This window comes from Sorex araneus, chromosome X (genome assembly GCF_027595985.1).
Source record: "Sorex araneus isolate mSorAra2 chromosome X, mSorAra2.pri, whole genome shotgun sequence".
Classification (NCBI taxonomy): domain Eukaryota; kingdom Metazoa; phylum Chordata; class Mammalia; order Eulipotyphla; family Soricidae; genus Sorex; species Sorex araneus.
The window spans coordinates 327,077,375-327,097,010 of NC_073313.1; positions in this window are offsets into that span (position 1 = coordinate 327,077,375).

Sequence of the window (19,636 nt, forward strand, 5' to 3'; positions counted from 1 at the left end):
GTAATGAAACTGGCGCAAGAGCAGGAGGTGAACAGATTTACAATTTTGAATCTCTCTGATTTCTGTGTACTACATGAGTTGAAGTGAGAGTGGAGCAGATTTAGTCGGGAAGCCACTGTAGTCAGAGGGGGATTCTGGGTTGCAGCAGGGTATCAGTGAGGAGATGATGAGGTGAGATTAGCAGTAACTTCCTTCCTGAGCAAAGGGAAGGAAGATGCCATTAATTAAATGATGGTGTGCCACTCATTGTAAAATGTATCTCTGATCCATGGATATTATCCTATGTGTCTTAGAATTGATTAAATAAGATATTTAGAAAATTGAACCCCCAAACCTTGCTAAAGATTTTGATATATTCTACCAGGGCACCTCAGATGGAGTGGGTATGCTCTCCCCGTCTGCTCCAGATGAAACCCTGGTGGCCACGAGTTTCCAGAAGCAAAATCCGGGTACGCAGGTTCAAGGACTAAGACTCCAGACCACATGGCAGCAGCGGAGAGGGGCTGTCCTTCCCCATCTCCCCTCCCGCTTGGGGTCCTGGCTGTCACACCCACGATCTGCATCCAGGTGCCATCTCAGCGCATCAACAGCCTTGATCTAGAAACTCCCAAATTAATCTCAAAATGGATTAGCTCCCTATGGAGATGTCTCTGGACCCCAACCATTTACAATGTTAGAATTCCAGAAGCATGTGGCCACTTTCATGGCTACACAAACTCTCATGATATTCATAAAAGCAATAAAAAATAAATTATCTGGCATCTGTCCCTGGCAAGCAGGCTTGAATAGTGGTGGGAAAATTCTAAATAATGGTGGTGGGACAGTGTAATGATGGTGGGATTGATGTTGAAATATTGAATGTAATCAATTAATATGAACAATCTTATGAAAATAATTTTTTAAAGACAGGTATAAAGGAGTGGGTTGGAAAGCAAAACCAAAGATGATTCTTAGGTTTGACCCTGATCAAATGACCCTATACCTACTTGACAGTCACATGGAGACGTCAGACTGCACCGTCAACTTAACTTGCAATGAGAATGAGCTGAGCTCAGGGGAGGTACAGGCTGAGGCAAGGGGATAATAAGCATTGGTAGGTATTGTAGCCCAGAATGAGACGTAATCATACTTCCCTCTCTTGTCTTCACTTCACCCAGAGACCCTCTCAAGCAGACCATGCTGCAGAAAGCAAAGAGCAAGAGGAAGGAGTACCCCTGTGTCCCCTCAGAAACCTCTGCTGTCCCTGCGCTATCTGATTTCCTAACCCTCACTGAAAAGAAAAAACAAAACAAAACAAAAAACCCAAAGCCTGAGGCTTTTGTCCAAGTAATTTATTTAAGAGAGTGAATCCCAAAAGTCAAAGAGTACCAGGACATGAGACAGGAGAGAAAACCAATCCAGGGCACTCCATAGTCCCCACCAAAAACTGTGGGTAACTTCATTCCACTGACACCTTCTGAGAAATAAGAAATAATAATCCTTCCAACACCACCACCAACCCTACAATCATCACTGTCACCACCATCACCAAGACCATCCCATCAGCACCACAGCAGTACCAGCACAGTATCATCACCACTACTTCATACTGAACTAAAAGTTTGCATGGTAATTGTAAGGGGCACCTATTGTATGACAGATGCTTTTATCACTTTTCATACAGTAGCCCACTTAAGCTTCACAGTTAATATTTGAATATACATTCAAATTACATTTACATATGAATATAAGGCCCCATATTCTTACACAATAGCCCTTTTAATTCTCAGTAATACTGTAATTATCATGATCACCCCCATTTAACAGATGAGAAAACTGAAGCATAAAGTAGATGAAGTTGTTCAGGGCTAACTAGCTGCTAAGTGGTCCAGTCAGGACTGAAATCTTGATTCTAGGCAGCCAGGCCCTGGGTTTTCAGCTTAACCATTACTCTCTGTGCTGCTGTGTAACCCTGTCTCTCCTTCAGGCATGATGGGGGCAAACCTGGTCAGGACGTACAGGGAGGGGAGCATCCTCCTTCCTCCTGTCCCCCTTTTCTCAGGCTGGAATATAGTGGTGAGACATCTTGGAGAAAGCAGATGAGGGCAATGTCTGAAACTTAGCAAATTAACAAAATAGCGTGATGAAGCCCCTCTGTCAGTTCTGAACCATTGAGGAGAGAAAGAGCAACTGCTGTTTGGTTTACACCTATAATACCAAATGGGTTTGTTTGGGATCTTGAGACAATTGAATCAATATATGTTACTGTAAACGAAAGTAGTCTGCAAAGCAGAGGCTTACAGTCACCTGTCGTCATTAGGAGTTGCTGTCTGTAGCTTTGCCCTGCCAGTGGGCCGGATCCATCTCTGCGAGAGACTGCCCCAGATTGTGCAAACCAGACTCTCAGGGAGAGGCCCATCTCCAAGACAACAGGTGGTAATGTTTTTATTTATATAAGCTATTAATGCCCCAGTAGTTTTTATGAGCGCAAAGCAAAAATTATTAAAACAGCAAGGTTTCCTAAGCAAAGAGCTGACTCTCCAAAAGAGGCCTGGGTGTGTGTATGTATCTGGAGAACATAAAATCAGGAGAAACTAGATAGGCCATCTAATCTGATCTGAAGTCTGGGAAAGAAACAAGAAAGTGAGGCAAAGGAAGTCAAAACTGAGTCAGATTTTCAGCATTGGGAGGGACAAAGAGGAATTCAAAACATTTTTCTTCCATTTTGCCACTGAATAATCAAATTATAGCTGGAGATGTTGTTCAGTGGAAACCCACTTGCCTTGCATGTGTGATACCCTGGGTGTGACACCTAGAACTTAAAAACAAATGAACAAAAAGATGATGAAAAGTCTGGAGTAAGAGTACAGTGAGTAGGGCCCTTGCCTTGCATGCAGCCAACCTCGGTTCAATCCCCAGCATGGTCCCCTGAGCCCTGTGATCCCTGAAAGCAGAGCCAGGAGTAAGCCCTGAGCACAGCTGAGTATGGCCCCAAACAAAACAGAAAAAGATAAAATCTAAATACTAGTGAAAGAATTTATAATCCTCCATAATGTCACTAATTCTTAGCAACTTATAACAAATTTTTGCTATATTTATCCTTTCTGGTCTGTCCATAATTAACAAGTTTATCTAAGAATGTATTTAACTTATTTTTTATATTGCAATATACTCTACACATTTCTGTATCCCTTATACAGTTGTTGGAAAAGTTACTTACCTACCTCACACAACCTTAGTTTCCTCATCATTTAAACAGAGCTAAGTGAGCCCACCACCCACCTCAACAGAGCCCCAGCAGCCAAAAACCTCTAGAACCCAATGACTGCCATGCTCACGGCCGATCTCCACTGGAGATTCACCTCATACATGAGAATGAATCTGCTGAAAAACTCAGGTATTTAGGTTTTGTGACCAAAATCACCAGGCTCTCATGGAGTTGGGAATGGGCAACCTCCCCACATCTCCCAGTTCTTCTGGAAGCCTGGCAGTTACATCCACAAACTGCCTCTGGCACCATATAAGTTCATTAATGGCCATGATCCAAAGACTCACAAATAAATCTTAGAAAAAAGCAACAAGCTGTGAAGATGCCTCTGGACCCAAAGTCACCATCCAGTTAAAAATTTAACTTCAGCTGTGTCACCCTATTTAAAATTTTAGAATTACTGGAGCGACATCTCATTCTCCAAGCCACTGATGTACCAGAAGTAGCACACCACATTTGATGGGATATAAAGTGGAAGGCAACCAATCTCAATCAAGAAATACATATACATATATATATATATACATATATATATTAGCACATGAGGTTCAACTTGTAACAACATCTTAGCAATCTTTTGGACAAGGGCTTAATGACTCCAAGGTGAATTACAACTATCTTCATACACTTTCCTCTAAGGAAATCTATCTTTTACCATTTTAAGCAGATTGCTCTTAACAAGCAATATAAAATAAATTATTTAGGATCTTCCTTTGGGGCAGTTTTGGGTGGTGGTGAAAAAATTTGAAATAATGGTGATGGTAAGGTGTAATGGTTCTGGGTTTGGTGTTAGAATATTGAATGTGCCGTGCCACAATGGACCCTGTGCCAGGCTGTTTCATTCAGGGCACCCCGAAGTGGGGCAGGTGAGGCCCCTCCGCTCCCCAAAGGACCCTGCCCTGGGAAGCCTAAAACCTCCAGAATTTAACTGCCGCTATGCTCACAGCCGCTCTCCACATGCTCAGGATGAGCCTCACCCATGAGTGAACCTATTCCTGGACTGCAGAGCCATGACATCTCATAACTCACACCCCTCATATTCCACACCACAGTTGATGAGTTTTAAAGTAGAAGGCAATCAATCTTAGACGGAAATATACATTTACATATATATATGTATATATGCATACAAGGCTCAACCCTTTCAATAATCTTCACACACTTTCTTCTAAGGAAACTTTTTTGGAGCATTTTCAGCAGTTAATTCATAGCAAACAATACAAAATAAATTATTTTGGTTCTTCTTTGGGGCAAGGGTTGGGGTTTTGGGGTGGAAATATCTGAAATATAGTGGTGTTCAAATATTAAGTGCAATCAAATATTGTGAACTACTTTATAAAAATAAAATAAAAAATTAAAATATATTGAACATAATGAATTATTGTGAACAACCTTATAAAAAAGTAAGCTACATGTTCTCTTTAAAAATAAATAAATTAAAATAAAAGAGCTAATAGTACAGGATAAATTGTTATAAGTATTTATAAAAGTGAAGAGGGTTAAAGGCCTAATTCTGTGCCTGTAATAGCATCTGTATAACTCAGATTATTCTTTCATCCCAAAAAGTCAGGTGAAATTGCCCTCAAAATCTAATTCAAAATGTCCCCTACAGGGGCTGGAGCTGCATCAAGACATGCTTCTATCTCTTGGGAGAGATGCCACAGGCAGCCCTATATTTTGATATGCAATAATGCGGAGTAAGAAACTTGTGTCTATTCACAATATTTTTGAGGCTGAGACTCAGGTCTTAGTAGCTTGGGATCTGGGCAAAGTGGGCTCTTTGCCGATAAATCTGTGCTTTGCATCAGGGCAGCCCACCTGCATTGCTGGGCGGTGGTGCCAGGGGAAGACCACAAACAGGGTGTCTGTGTCTGGTTCTCCCCTTTCTTCTGTTGTTTCCTTCCATGCAGGCTAGCCTGGGCCTGGCCAGCCCTGTATTGCATACCCTGCACCCTGATAACCGGTGCGGACTTGGGGCCCAAATTGGTAAAATCAGGGGACCAAAGAGATATACATTGCCTTGTATGTAGCTAACTCCGGTTTGATCCCCAGCACCCTATATGGTTCCCTGAACCTACCAGGAGTGGTCCCTGAGTGTAGAGCCAGAATGAAGCCCCACGTACTGCTTGCTATGGTCAAAAATAAATAAATAAATAAATAAAGCTAGTAAAATCAGGGGCCTGAGTGATAGTACAGAGGGTAGGATGTTTGCCTTGCACATGGCTGACCTGGGTACAATACCCAGAACCCCATATGGTCGCCTGAGCACCACCAGGAGTAATTTCTGAGTCCAGGGACAGGAGTAACCCCTGAGCATTGCTAGGTGTGACCCAAAAAGGAAAAAAATATTAGCAAAATCAGGTTTTATACCCACGCTGTTTGTTTAAGCAATCAGGACTGGGTCCCTTCCTTCTATATGATTTAAAACTGAGATACTATAAGCTTTAAGTGATGGGGTTACCATAGAAAGACAACTTCCCGGGGGCTGGAGAGATAGCACAGCGGGTAGGGCGTTTGCCTTGCACGCGGCCGACCCGGGTTCAAATCCCAGCATCCCATATGGTCCCCTGAGCACGGCCAGGGGTAATTCCTGAGTGCAGAGCCAGGAGTGACCCCTGTGCATCGCCAGGTGTGACCCAAAAAGCAAAAAAAAAAAAAAAAAAAAAAAAAGAAGAAGAAGAAAGACAACTTCCCTTAAAAAGGCAAAAGGGAAAGAATAAAAACAGATTCAAAGGCTATGGACAGGGGCCAGAGTGACAGTACAGCAGGTAAAGCATTTGCCTTGCATGCAGCTGATCCAAGTTCAATGGCCAGTATCCCTTATGGTCCCCTGAGCAAAGCCAGGAGCAATTCCTGAGTGCAGAGCCAGAACTAACCCCTGAGCATCACCAGGTGGGACCCCAAAAGCCAAAAATAAATAAATAAAATGCTGTGGAAAGACACAATAGATAAATCATACCAGACACTACATCCAGCTATACCTGAAACTGTCCCCAAACCACTCTTCACTCATCAGTTATGGCTGTCAAAATGAATGCCCTATTTTGTTGAAGTAATATTGTCTTACTTTGCTGTGTTCTAACATAAAAGATCAAAATTTTCAAAAAAAAATATTTCGGGCTGGAGCGATAGCACAGCGGGTAGGGCGTTTGCCTTGCATGCGGCCGACCCGGGTTCGATTCCCAGCATCCCATATGGTCCCCTGAGCACCGCCAGGGGTAATTCCTGAGTGCAGAGCCAGGAGTGACCCCTGTGCATTGCCGAGTGTGACCCAAAAAGCAAAAAAAAAAAAAAACTTGGAAAAAACAAAATATTTCTAGCGAACCCTAGATGAAGAATCCAAGAAAAATATCAACTGCCCTTAAGTCTCTCAGAGCTAACTTCATGGAATCATGACAAGTGCCTCTAAATATCCTAAGGGTTACCAAGATGGCAAGATTTATCCTTTTTAAAAATTGTCTTAGATCTTTCCAATTTCTGTCAGATAGTTGGTATTATCAATTGATAGCTAAAGAAAAATCTACATTGAGTGTCTGAGAAAAAGCAGGTGTGAGAGACAGTTGATTTCTATATCTTTTCCATGATGTGTAGATTCAACCAGGCCTTTCTTTGTCTTTTTAAAGGCAAACTAGAAAAAGAGACAAGAAAAAAACATAATAGCTAACACTTTGGACATGTATGTGCTTAAAAATGGCATGGCCCTAAAATGCTTCTTATACATAAATTCATTTATCCTCATAGCAATCCTATAAAGTAGAAACTATTATTATCTCTGTTGTACAGACAAGGAAGCTAAAGCACAGAGAGATTAAGTGATTTACCCAAAGTCACACAGCTAGAGCATACTGTGGCCAGAATTCAATCTAGGAACCCAGAGTCTTTATTTTATTACCTTTCCTAGAGAAAGGAACAAAATCTGCTTTCTGCTAATCTCATGGTACCAGCCAAACAAATTCCACACATGAAATGTGTACCATTATACTCAGGGCTGGGAACAGGCAGGCATATTGGAGACAGTGACTGTTTTGTAGGATTAGTTGAAATGTGTAGCAAGGGTAAAGGTTTAGAGGACAATCCTGGAAGAATGTGGGGTCAAACGACTGTTCAATAATTTCTTCTCATGTCCCTTTCTTTTTCATTTCCCACAGTGGTCATACAAAGGACCCATTTTCCTTCATCTGCTTTCTTTCTTTAAAAGGCCTCACTGCCAACTCTTCTACTAAGAAACCAGGATACAAAGACCTTCAACTTCCTATTCCCAGAAACTTAGCACTATGTCCCCACAGTCCTGAGTTACTACTTTAGACGAAGAGTGCCCCCATCCCGTGCTTCATTCTGATCTCCTTCCTTGCTACATTTGCAGATTTCCTGAGCCTGGTGATTTTCTCTCTGCTCTGGCTTCTTCTCCTCAACCAAAAAGCCTGTCCAAGTCCTTCCCAACCTCAAAAAAATTAAATAAAACTTCCAGTCACCAGTTCCTTTGAATTACCACTCTACATGAAAAAATTACTACAGTCATGTTTTGACTTCCTCATACCCAACCCCTCCGCAAACCACTGCAGTCTCCTTTTTCCCACCACACCTCACCCTTTGCAGCTACTCCTGAGAGGACCTGGATGAACGAATACTGACAGCCCTTGTCATTTTGTGAACTAAAGTGGTCTAGGGGGGCGGTAAGGAGAGCCGGCTCAGGACATGGAGCATGCGGATTCAAATTCCAGCTTCTTCCCTTGTGACCCTGACAAGAGGCTTAATCGAGTGTTGCTGTCCTCAGTTGCACTTGGGGTTGCTCATACTCTGCCTGTAGAATTGTTTCAGGAATGGATGAGAGGATGGATGCAAACTCAGGCATCTGGGTATATGCTGGGTCTGTCTCAAGATTTTCCCATGAACTGAGTGCCATGCCCTCAGCATCTACAGGGAGGACCAGGAGGGACCCAAAAAAACCTGCTGAGCACCCCATATGGCTAATTGGCAATTTTAACAACAATGTGGACTTTGGAACGGTGCTTTGTCTGGGACAACCATGACAAGTTTTCTACACCCCACCCCAAATGTGAAGAGGTAGAGGCTTTAACTGAGTTTGGTTCCACGCGCCTTGCAGATGATCTCAACGACACATTTTATCTCAGGGCTTTGTCCTAGGGAGCTCGTGGGCGTGGGGAAGGCAAGTGGAATGCATGTTCCCAGAACAGGGGAGGAGACAAGACACCTCTCACTCAAATGGTGGTCACATTCTTTCCATTGTCTTCCAACAATGTGCCATGCACCTCCTTCTGTATACAGCCCTAGCCACCACCCTCCCTCCTCCCCTCCCCCACCACAACACACTCCCTCCCTTACCCCCTTACCCCCAACAACGTGCTGACTGCACAGCCTTTGCAGAGGCAACTTCCTTGGAGCACACGCCCTCACCAAGGAACACTTGGATCTCCAGTGAGATTGGGAAGACAGTAAAATCCTGAGGGCTGATCACTGGGGGTGCCAACAAGGTCAGATTCCTGGGTGCACAAAAGGCATTTGAGTATCAAACAGACCGTCTAGGGACCCTGCCACAAAGCTTAGTCCACACCCAAGAGGAAAGGGAAAGAAAGCAGAGAAAATAACTCCTGGATTTCTGCCTAGAAGATTGAGGAGTCCAAGAGGAGAGGCAGACTCGAGAAAGGTGCTCCTTTGCCCCAAAGTGGGAGAGATCCAGCCCAACCTCTTGATCTACAAGGAGCCTTGATCTACAAGGGGCCTCCTTGGCACAGGACTGGCTGGAAGGAGGGAGATCTCCTTTGGACCGTCTTATCCAAGACCCTTCTGGATTCCCTCCCCAAATTGCAACTTGTTAACCTATGTTCTCCACTTAAGCCCACAGAAGTCTCCCCATCTCCACAACCTTCTGCTTTCTTCTTACCCTCTAGTGCCAAGGTTGAGGCATCCCAGTTTCCTCACAAGCCTTTTTCACAAAACAAATCATTGCCAATTTACCTTTCCACAGAAAGTGGAACCCCTAGGCCTCCAATGTGGCCCTTTCCCTGGGACATGCTTCCTTCCCAGGAGCCACATACAACAATGGAGGGTCTCAGAGCAGGTACCTTGGACGAAGGAACATGTGGTACCTCCTGAGAAAGATTTTAATCATATTTCTTCCTGTTAGAAGCTAGGAGTAACCTTTTTGCTTGGAATATAAAGTTCAACCTGTTAGCCACAAATCTAAGGCCCAGATTCATCTCCCATCTCCCCCACAACCCCGCCCACAGCCTCAATTCCACAGGAACTTTGAATCCACGGACACCTGGATCACAGTGATTTCCCCCTACAAATGCCACTTGCCACAGTCAGGGGCCCACTTAGAGGAGCATAGACACATATTATGCCAGACCCTCCTTACAGAAGTCAGCAGGCTGAAAGTTGGACCTGCATTTAAAGCTTCCTTTATACTACTCAATTATTTTCTAATGAGAAATAAAAAGACTTGGGGCCAGAGAGACAGGACATTTGGGAGGATGCTTGCCTTGTAGACCACCAATCCGGGTTTGAATGTTTGACATCTCATATGATTTCCTAAGCCCCACCAGGAATGACCCACAGGTTAGGAGAAAGCCTCATATTGGTTTGGTTTGGGAACCACCAGGGAGCAGTTAAAACTAAGATTTGCACTGCAGAGATAGTAGAGGGGTCAAGGCAATTGTCTCGTGTCCACCCACCCTGGCTGAATGCACCATACCACATAGATTCCTTGAGCAACACTGAGCAGAGAGCTAGAAATGGCCCCTGAGCATAGCCCATTATAGTCCATTCATACCAAACCCTTCGTCCTCAACAAAACAAGAACCTAGTATTAAATTTGGGGTATAGGGGCCAGGGCAACAGTACAGGGGATAAGACATGTATTTGCTTTGCACAAGACTGACTCGGGTTCAATCCCCAGCACCCCATGTGCTTCCTGAGCTCACCAGCAGTGATTCCTGAGTGCAGAGCTAGGAGTAAGCCCTGAGCACTCCTGAGTGTGGCCTCTAAATCAATAAATAAATCTATAAATAAAAAACACATAGTTGGGGACCCTCTGCTCCTAAAGACTATGATCCAAGAGGTCTTCTAACCCATTTTGGCACCCAGAGTGGCTTCTTACATAAATGCATCTAGACTGTGAACTGAGCTAAAATATCAGAAATCCAAAACTGCGCAAGCTCATAGAGTCTTCATTCTCAGCGATGAAAAGAAATTATTAAATGATGCCTTTTCAACAGACCTGATTGTTGGGGCAAAATTCCAGACAATAATAGTGAGTTCTCTATTGAAATATTGAATGTATTCAAACTATAGAGAGAATAAAATGAAGATCATTAGCTACTTAGGTGGGGGGATGGATGGGGCGTATATCGGGGTTCTTGGTGGTGGAACATGTGCACTGTGAAGGGATGGGGGTTTAATCATTATATGACTGAGACTTAAACCTGAAAGCTTTGTATTTTTTTCACAGTGATTCAATAAAATAAAAATTTTAAAAAAAACCAACACATAGTTGGAGAAAATAGTGCTTTGGGGGGAAATTATTTCACAGATGTATAAGTACTCAGAAGAGCCTGGCAAGCTACCTGTGGCATATTAGGTATGCCAAAAACAGTAACAAGTCTCACAATGGAGACGTTACTGGTGCCTGCTCGAGCAAATCGATGATCAACGGGATTACAGTGATACAGTGATACAGTGATGTGTAAGTACTGTTCAATACTCATATGCTGTATTTCAAATGTATACGTAAATGGTTTCCAAGTTGTAATAGGAGAATAAATCAACTCTTGAAACTTCCAAAATACAACAAGAAATGTGATGGTGCAAGTATAATTCTACAATGAACATAGAATAGTTTTCTTGAATTTGAAGGTAGTCTCTCATTTGTTTTTTACTCTATTTTGAAATGATTATAGATATAGAAAGCTGCAAATGCAGAAAGAGTTTCTGCTATTCCTTGCAATGTGTTCTTAACAGATCCAAGAAGCTGAAGTAATAAAATAGGACCACCCATTGAAAAGTCTTATAAAGGGAGTCCATATACACAGTCTGTCATATAATATGATAAATATGATATTGAAGTTTCTCTAATGCAGTGCCCACAGCCTCCTACTTCTCCCAAATCTGATCATTCATTAGGTTTCAAAAGTAAATATTATGCCCAGTAGGTTGAAAGTAAATAATGAAATCCAATGCTAATCAAGTAAAGTTATAGAAGTGGTGGTGTTTGGAGCCTGTTACTTTACAAACAGCGGTGCATACCTCTGGACCTGCATGTATTCCTTGTCCTTCCTTCTGAGTCTGACATCCCTGCTCTGTGGCAGTGTTGATGTCCCTTTGTCTCAGAAGCCTGCTCTAGAACCTTTTTCTATCAATTCCCCTCAACCAGGCTTCCCACACTTCCACAACATTTTTTTCTCAACCATGTTTCAGTAAATTGTGCATGTCCTCATTGCTTAGTAGACTACAGCAAACCCCTTCAGTGTAGTCACCATCACTGTCACTGTCATCCCGTTGCTCATCGATTTGTCCGAGCGGGCACCAGTAACGTCTCCATTGTGAGACTTGTTAATGTTTTTGGCATGTTGAATACGCCACAGATAGCTTTCCAGGCTCTGTGTAGTGGGAAACACAAATTTCAGAGGGAAATTGTAATTCAAGTCCCAGGAACTCTGTTGTGCTCTCTGTGAATCAGAGAATCTCATCTGCAAAATAAGGACAACATAGCTGAGACTTGTTTTAGTAGGTGCCTGGCACTGGACATGAAAGACTCTATAGATATGACTAACTGAAAAGAAGGAGGAAAACCTCTTTTTTAAAAAATAATTTTTATTGTAGATATAATTAGAATAATATGTTTATAATACATTTTTATTTTTAAAAACCAGCAGCTGTTTAAAGAAAGAGAGACCTAGGAGAAAGATAGAACTGTCCTTTGTCTAAGAAAATACCCTGCTTTCTATCCCTGCTTGATTGTGAAAGTTGAGGTACCCAGGACACCCTTCAGTAAATATTCAGTAAATAAAGGGCTTAAATTGTAGAATAATAGGGACTGGAGTGATAATACAGCGAGCGGGTAGGGCGTTTGCCTTGCATGCGGCCAATCCGGGTTCGATTCCCAGCATCCCATATAGTCCCCTGAGCACTGCCAGCAGTAATTCCTGAGTGCATGAGACAGAAGTAACCGCTGTGCTTTGCCGGGTGTGACCTAAAAAGCAAATATATATATACATACACACTGATTATATGTGTGTAATCCCATCAACGGCCAACATCCAGAGAGACTTAAAAGCAAGCTCTCAGAAGCGCGTGGCTGATATCTTTAGCCTACTTCTCCTTCTGGAAGAAACTCCTCTGAGAGTTTCCTGCCCACGTGGGACAGCCTTGCAAGCTTCCCATTGTGTATTCATATGCAAAATCCAGTAACAAGCTGGATCTCATTCCCCTGACCCTGAAGAGCCCCCAATGCAACATCGTTAGGAGGGCTGAGCCGAGATAGACTTCTAAGATCTCAGGGAATGGATGAAATGAGACGTTACTGAGCCCGCCCAAGAAATCAGTGATTAACAGGATATCGTGATCATGATCAGGATTGTATATATATAATAAAGAGTTAAACCCAGCTGTTCCTTTTTCTTACTTTCCTTTCTTCCTGGAACCTCTTGGTCTTGAAGCCATGATCTGGGGGACAAGACAAAGTAGGTATGTCTACAGTGGAGGTGTTCAGTGGCCCAGAGTTAAAGAAGTTCCTGGGAGGCCCCTTGGGCCCTGTGAGGAGGGAGAGGCAGGGCTGGGGGTCTCTGTGGTGAAAAGGGCCTTCAAGCTGGAAGAAGGGTGGCAGGAAATAGGAAGACTGATTATATCCAGAGAAACTGACTGCTTTGTCTGGTTAGAACCCGTGGACACAAATAAACTTCTACCAGTGTCTCATATACCTTACATATTTACCCCTCATTAGATGGGCATTGAGTAAATAACTTTTCCCTTTCCATGGGCTATCTTTGTAACTTATTCTTTTAAAAAGTTTTTTTAAATTTATTTTCTAATTGAATCACAGTGAGAAACACAGTTACAAAGTTGTTCTTGATTGGGTTTCAGTCATATAGTTTTTCAACACCTGTCCCTTCACCAGTGTACATTTCCCACCACCAATGTCCCAAGTTTCCCTTCCATCCCCACTCCACCCCCGCCTCAATGGCAGGCACTTTTCTTCTCTCTCTCTCTCTCTCTCTCTCTCTCTCTCTCTCTCTCTCTCTCTCTCTCTCTCTCTCTCTCTCTCTCTCTCTCTCTGCCTTATGGTTTGCAGTACAGATACTGAAAGGTTATCAGGTATATTGCTTTACCTACTTTTAACACTCAGCTCCTGTCCAAAATGATCATTTTCATCTATTATTGTCATACTGCTTTCTTCCCTATCATAACTGCCCTTTGTCCCTCAGATACTCTTGTGGCAAGCTTCCAACCATGGTCACTGTTTCTCTTGAGGTGCATAAACTTCTTAGTTCAATGTAGTCCCATTTGTTTATCTTTGCTACTACTTATTTAGTCAGTGGTGTTTCGTCTTTGAAGATGCCTTTAGCTTCATGAACATGGAGAGTATTATGCTGAGTAAAATTAGTCAGAGAGAGGGGGCAGGGGGACAGACAAAGAATGATTGGACTCATTAAAAAACATACTATTAGACTAATACCCAAGAACAATAGAAACTAGGGTCAGGAGTCAGGAGTAATGGTCCATAGTTGGCAGCTTGCCACAAATGGTGGTGGGGAGAGGACAGTTAGGACAGAGAAGGTTCCACTATGACAGTGATCATTGGAAATGATTACTCTGAACAAGAATTGAGTGCTGAAAATAGATAAAAGGACAAACATGATAACCTTTCAAATCATAATGGCCAGAGAGAGAGAGAGAGAGAAAGTGCCTACCATAGAGACAGACTGGGGTGAGGGGGGCTGGAGGGAAACTGAGGTCTTTGATGATGGGTAATATACACTGGTGAAGGGACTGGTGGTGGAATTTTGTATGACTAAAACCCAAATAATGAACAACTTTGTAACTGTGCCTCCCAAGGTGATAGAAAGAAAGAAAGAAAGAAAGAAAGAAAGAAAGAAAGAAAGAAAGAAAGAAAGAAAGAAAGAAAGAAAGAAAGAAAGAAAGAAAGAAAGAAAGAAAGAAAGAAAGAAAGAAAGAAAGAATGGAAGGAAGGAAGGAAGGAAGGAAGGAAGGAAGGAAGGAAGGAAGGAAGGAAGGAAGGAAGGAAGGAAGAAACGAAGGAAAGAAAGAAAGAAAGAAAGAAAGAAAGAAAGAAAGAAAGAAAGAAAGAAAGAAAGAAAGAAAGAAAGGAAGGAAGGAAGGAAGGAAGGAAGGAAGGAAGGAAGGAAGGAAGGAAGGAAGGAAGGAAGGAAGGAAGGAAGGATGGAAGGAAGAAAAAGAAACAGTGAACACCAAAGTCAAAAAAGTGACAATCTGTCAGATAATGAGAAGAGAGAAAAGCAACCCTTGCAGGGGCTAACTGGAATAGAAAGCATCAGTGTGACCTAACAGTTTTCATGTGCATAGGTTAAGGAATTAAAATCAAGATGAATACACACACACACACACACACACACACACACACACACATATATATATATATATATATACATATATATATATGAGAGGAGAGAGACAGAAAGAAGAGAGAGAGAATGCCAAATAGTATTTTAGTGGGCAGATATTCCACAACTCGTTAATCATCCCATCTGGAGTGATTTGGAACTATTTCCAGTTTGGGGGCTATTAGGAATAAAATTTTTGTGAACATCTTTATTAAATTCTTCTTTATGAGGAGGAGTATAAGTTTTTATTTATTTTGAATAAATACCCACTAGTAGAATTATTGGATTCTTGAGTATGAGTCTTTGTTTAGGCTGTGTTAATAGAAAACTGTAAATTTGTATAAGAATAGAAAACTATTTCTGAGTGTTCTGGAGCCTGAAAAATCTGAGATGAAGAGCCAGCAGATTCACTGGCTGGTCAGGCCTGATTCCTCATGTCCTTCTGCTCACCGTGTTTTCACTCGAGAAGCGTGAAAAGGTCACTGGGTTCTCCTATACTAAGATTATCCCTTCACAAAGGACTCAGCCTCATGATTAGCTATTTTATACCCATATTTAAATAGTAGACAGGGTCAGGGTGGGGGAAAGTTTTACTGTTTGGAAAAATTATTTACCCAATACCCATCAGATAAGGGATTAATATTCAGGATATACAAGACACTGGTAGAACTTTACAAGAAAAAAAATCCTCCAACTCCATAAAAAAATGGGGAGAAGAAATGAACAGAAACTTCCTCATAAAAGAAATACAGGGGCTGGAGCGATAGCACAGCGGGTAGGGCGTTCGCCTTGCACGCAGCTGACCTGGGTTCCCATATGGTCTCCCAAGCACCACCAGGAGTAATTCCTGAGTGCAAAGCCAGGAGTAACTCCTGAGCATCGCTGGGTGTGAAGCAAAAAAAAAAAAATACAAATGGACTAAAGGCGCATGAAAAACTGGTCTACATCGCTAATCATCAGGGAGACGCAAATCAAAACAGCAATGGGATATCACCTTATACCACAGAGACTGGCACACATCAAAAAGAATAAGAACAACCAGTCCTGGAACAGATTCGGGGAGAAAGGGATGCTCATTCATTGTTGGTGGGAATGTCAACTGGTCCAGTCTTTTTGGAAAACAATATAGGCATTCCTCAAAAAAGTAGAAATTGAACTTTCATATGACCAAGCAATACCACTTCTGGGAATATATCCCAGGGATGCAAAAAAATAGAAATGACATCTGCTCTTGTATGTTTATTGCAGCACTGGTCAAAATAAACAGAATCTGGAAACAACCCGAGTGCCCGAGAATGGACAACTGGTTAAAGAAACTATAGTATATCTACACAATGGACTACTATGCAGCTGTTAAAGAACATGAAGTCATGAAATTTGCTTAGAAGTGGATGGACATGGAGAGTATCATGCAAAGTGAAACAAGTCAGAAAGAGGGGGACAGACATAGAATGACTGCACTTATTTGTGAAATATAAAATAGCATATTATAAGACTAATATTCAAAGACAGTAGAGACAAGAACCAGGAGGATTGCTCCACAGCTGGAAACCCACCTCATGTGCTGGGGAAGAAGGCAGCTGAGATAAAGAAGGGAATCACTAAATCAAAGTTGATTGGAGGGATTGCTCGAGACAGTGTGTGCTGGAAACAAAGAACCAAATATGATGGCCTCACAGTATCTATTGCAAACCATAATGCCCCAAAGTAGACAGACTGTAAGAAGGAAAATGTCTGCCACAGAGGCAGGGGATAGGGTGGGGGTATCGGGTGGGATATTGGCGACATTAGTGGTAGAAAATATGCACTGGTGCAGGGATGGATGTTCGATCGATCATTGTATGACTTAAACTCAATCACGGAAGCTTTGTAACTGTATCTCATGGTAATTCAATAAAAATAAATAAATAAATAAAATTGCATTCTCAGGCCAAAAAAAAAGTTTCATCCTATGGATTTGTAGGAAAAAGGTCACACAAACAATCTGTCACAGAAGGAATTCTGTATTGAACTTTATAGATAATCATTAAAGGATTTTCCAGCATGGTAGTTTTTTCAACCATTAGTAGACTAGAAATCCTGTTGTTCCACACCCTTGCCAAACACTGATGCTTTAGAGCTCTTTGAGGGGATTTGAGCTGTCATCAATCACACTGTGGTTTTAAGATGTCTTTCCCTGAAGATTAATGATGTTCAACGCCTTTTTATGTGCTTACTGGCCAGTATGTGCCCTGTTTCATGAGTTTAATTATTTTGTTTATCTTTTAAAAAAATGGTGTTGGGATGAAGATGTAGCTCAAATGGTAGAGTATTATGTGACAGTGTGAAAACCTGCATTTAATCCCTGGCACAGCATGGATTCTCCACCCACTTGCCCAGCACCACTGGGAGTTGTCCTGTTGGGTTTCCAAGCACCATTGGATGTGGCCCCCACAACAATAAAAAAAAAAATCAGTCATCTTTTTGTTATTAATTTGTGAGAGTTCTTCATACATTCTAAGTATGTCTTTTGTCAGATACATGCATAGTGAATATTAACTTTATTTTGTAAATCTATTCATTTTTTTAAAAAGTCCCGAGCACCCAGGCCTGAGCAGTGCTGCATCTTTGGATCCTGACATTGGACCATTGACATGTTGGCTGAGAATTGCTGGGGAGAGTCCCAGACCCTCCTGAGTAAAACTGGGGAAGCCCCTCTCTCAATTTTGGTATCATTATTTTATATTATTGTAGGTTTTTTTTTGGGGGGGGAGAGGGTCAGAAACCAGCAGTGCTCAGGGCTTACTCCTGACTCTGCACTCAGGGATCATTCCTGGGAGGGCTGAGAGTACCACATGTGTGCCAGGAATTGAACCTGGGTTGGCTGCATGCAAGGTAAATGCCATCAAATTATTATCTTTTTGACAAATAACAATTAAGTACATTTATATAAATAACAATTTCTATATATAAATAATACTGTAGTGAACATCTTTATGTTGCAAACTTTGCATGTTTAGGATAATTTCTTCAAGGACAATACTAAGAAGTAGTATAGTCATTTCTTTGGATATTTTTAAAGTTCTTTGATTTTTTTAAAAAATTAAAAACATTTTTTTATTCAGTCACTGTGAAATTACAAGTTATTCATGATTGGGTTTCAGCATACAATGTTTCAATACCAATCCCTTCATCAGGACTCACGTCTCTACTCAAATACCCTCTCCACCCCCATTTGCCTCCCACCCAAAAATTCGCTTCTATGAGAGACTACCTCTATCTTTATCTTGATATCTATATGTACATATATATCAATGTGTCTATCTGTAGGAGAGATAGTACAGCGGGTAGGGCGTTTGCCTTGCACGCAGCCAACCCGGGTTCGATTCCTCCATCCTTCTTGGAGAGCCCGGCAAGCTACTGAGAGTATCCCGGGCCCACAGCAAAGCCTGGCAAGCTACCCGTGGAGTATTCGATATGCCCAAAACAGTAACAACAAGTCTCACAATGGAGACGTTACTGGTGCCCGCTCAAGCAAATCGATGAGCAACAGATGACAGTGCTACAGTGATTTGCAAGTATGGCTGGAGAGATTGTACAGATAGTAAGGAGCTTGCCTTATAGGTGGTGAAACTATGTTCTATTTCTGGAGCCACATATGGTCACCCTTCCCCTCATTTCCCCTCCCCCCCTTCACAATGCCAAGAGTGATCCCAAGAGCACAGAGCAAGGAATAAGCAGCAACACCAAAAAAGTTGAGGAGCTACTCCTTGAACAGTGCTTTGAGATCACTCTTGGCCATGCTCCGAGGAGCATGCATTGCTTTAGAGGACTTGCATTGCATAGAACCCTGCCGAAGCATTTTTCTAAAGGATGGGAGAACATTCATTCAACAGAATTTTGCATCCTATGTTCATAGCAGCATCATCACAATACCAAAAGCAGGGAATCAACTTAAATGTCTATAGACAGATGATTTGATAGAGAAGTTGTGGTCTAGATACTCATTGGGACACTGCCCCTCTTCTTAAAAAGATAACGTCATCTTTGGGGGCACAAAATGGATGAAATGAGATGATTATGTGATGTGAAATCAGTAGGAAAGTGAAGGATAATTACAAATGGTTTCACTCAACTTGAAATATGAATTACTAAAGCAAATGAACTGGCATGAAACATCAAGACTAATTCCTAAAGTCAGTGAAAACAACAAAGGTTACCAAGGCAGTGGTTGAGAGTGGTGGCAGTGGGGGTGAGTAGAGAAATCTGGGGATGCTAACGACACACTTCATAAAATTCCATTTTATAAACCAATGATTAAATCAATGAAGAAATTTAAAAATAAGTGTACTCTTAAATTTCTAAATATTTAGGGTTGTCTAAGTAGTTTAACTTTTTTTTTTTTTTTTTTTTTTTGCTTTTTGAGTCACACCTGGTGATGCACAGGGGTTAGTCCTGGCTCTGCACTCAGGAATTATTCCTGGCAGTGCTCAGGGAACCATATGGGATACTGGGATTCAAACCCGGGTTGGTCTCGTGCAAGGCAAACGCCCTACCCGCTGTGTTATTGCTCCAGCCCCTAAGTAGTTTAACTTTTAAAAAGTTAGTTCTGTTGTAATCAAAGAGCATACTTTGTAGGATTTCAATCTTTCCAAGTCTGTTAATGTATCATGTAACTTACCATGAGTGAGTGGAAAGTGTCATCAAAGAAGACTGATAAGTTAGAGCAGAGTGAGGCAAATAGCAGTGAAGGCCAATCATGGAAGGCTCTGCGAGAAGGTGGCATTTGAACTGGGTTTTGAGGGACAAA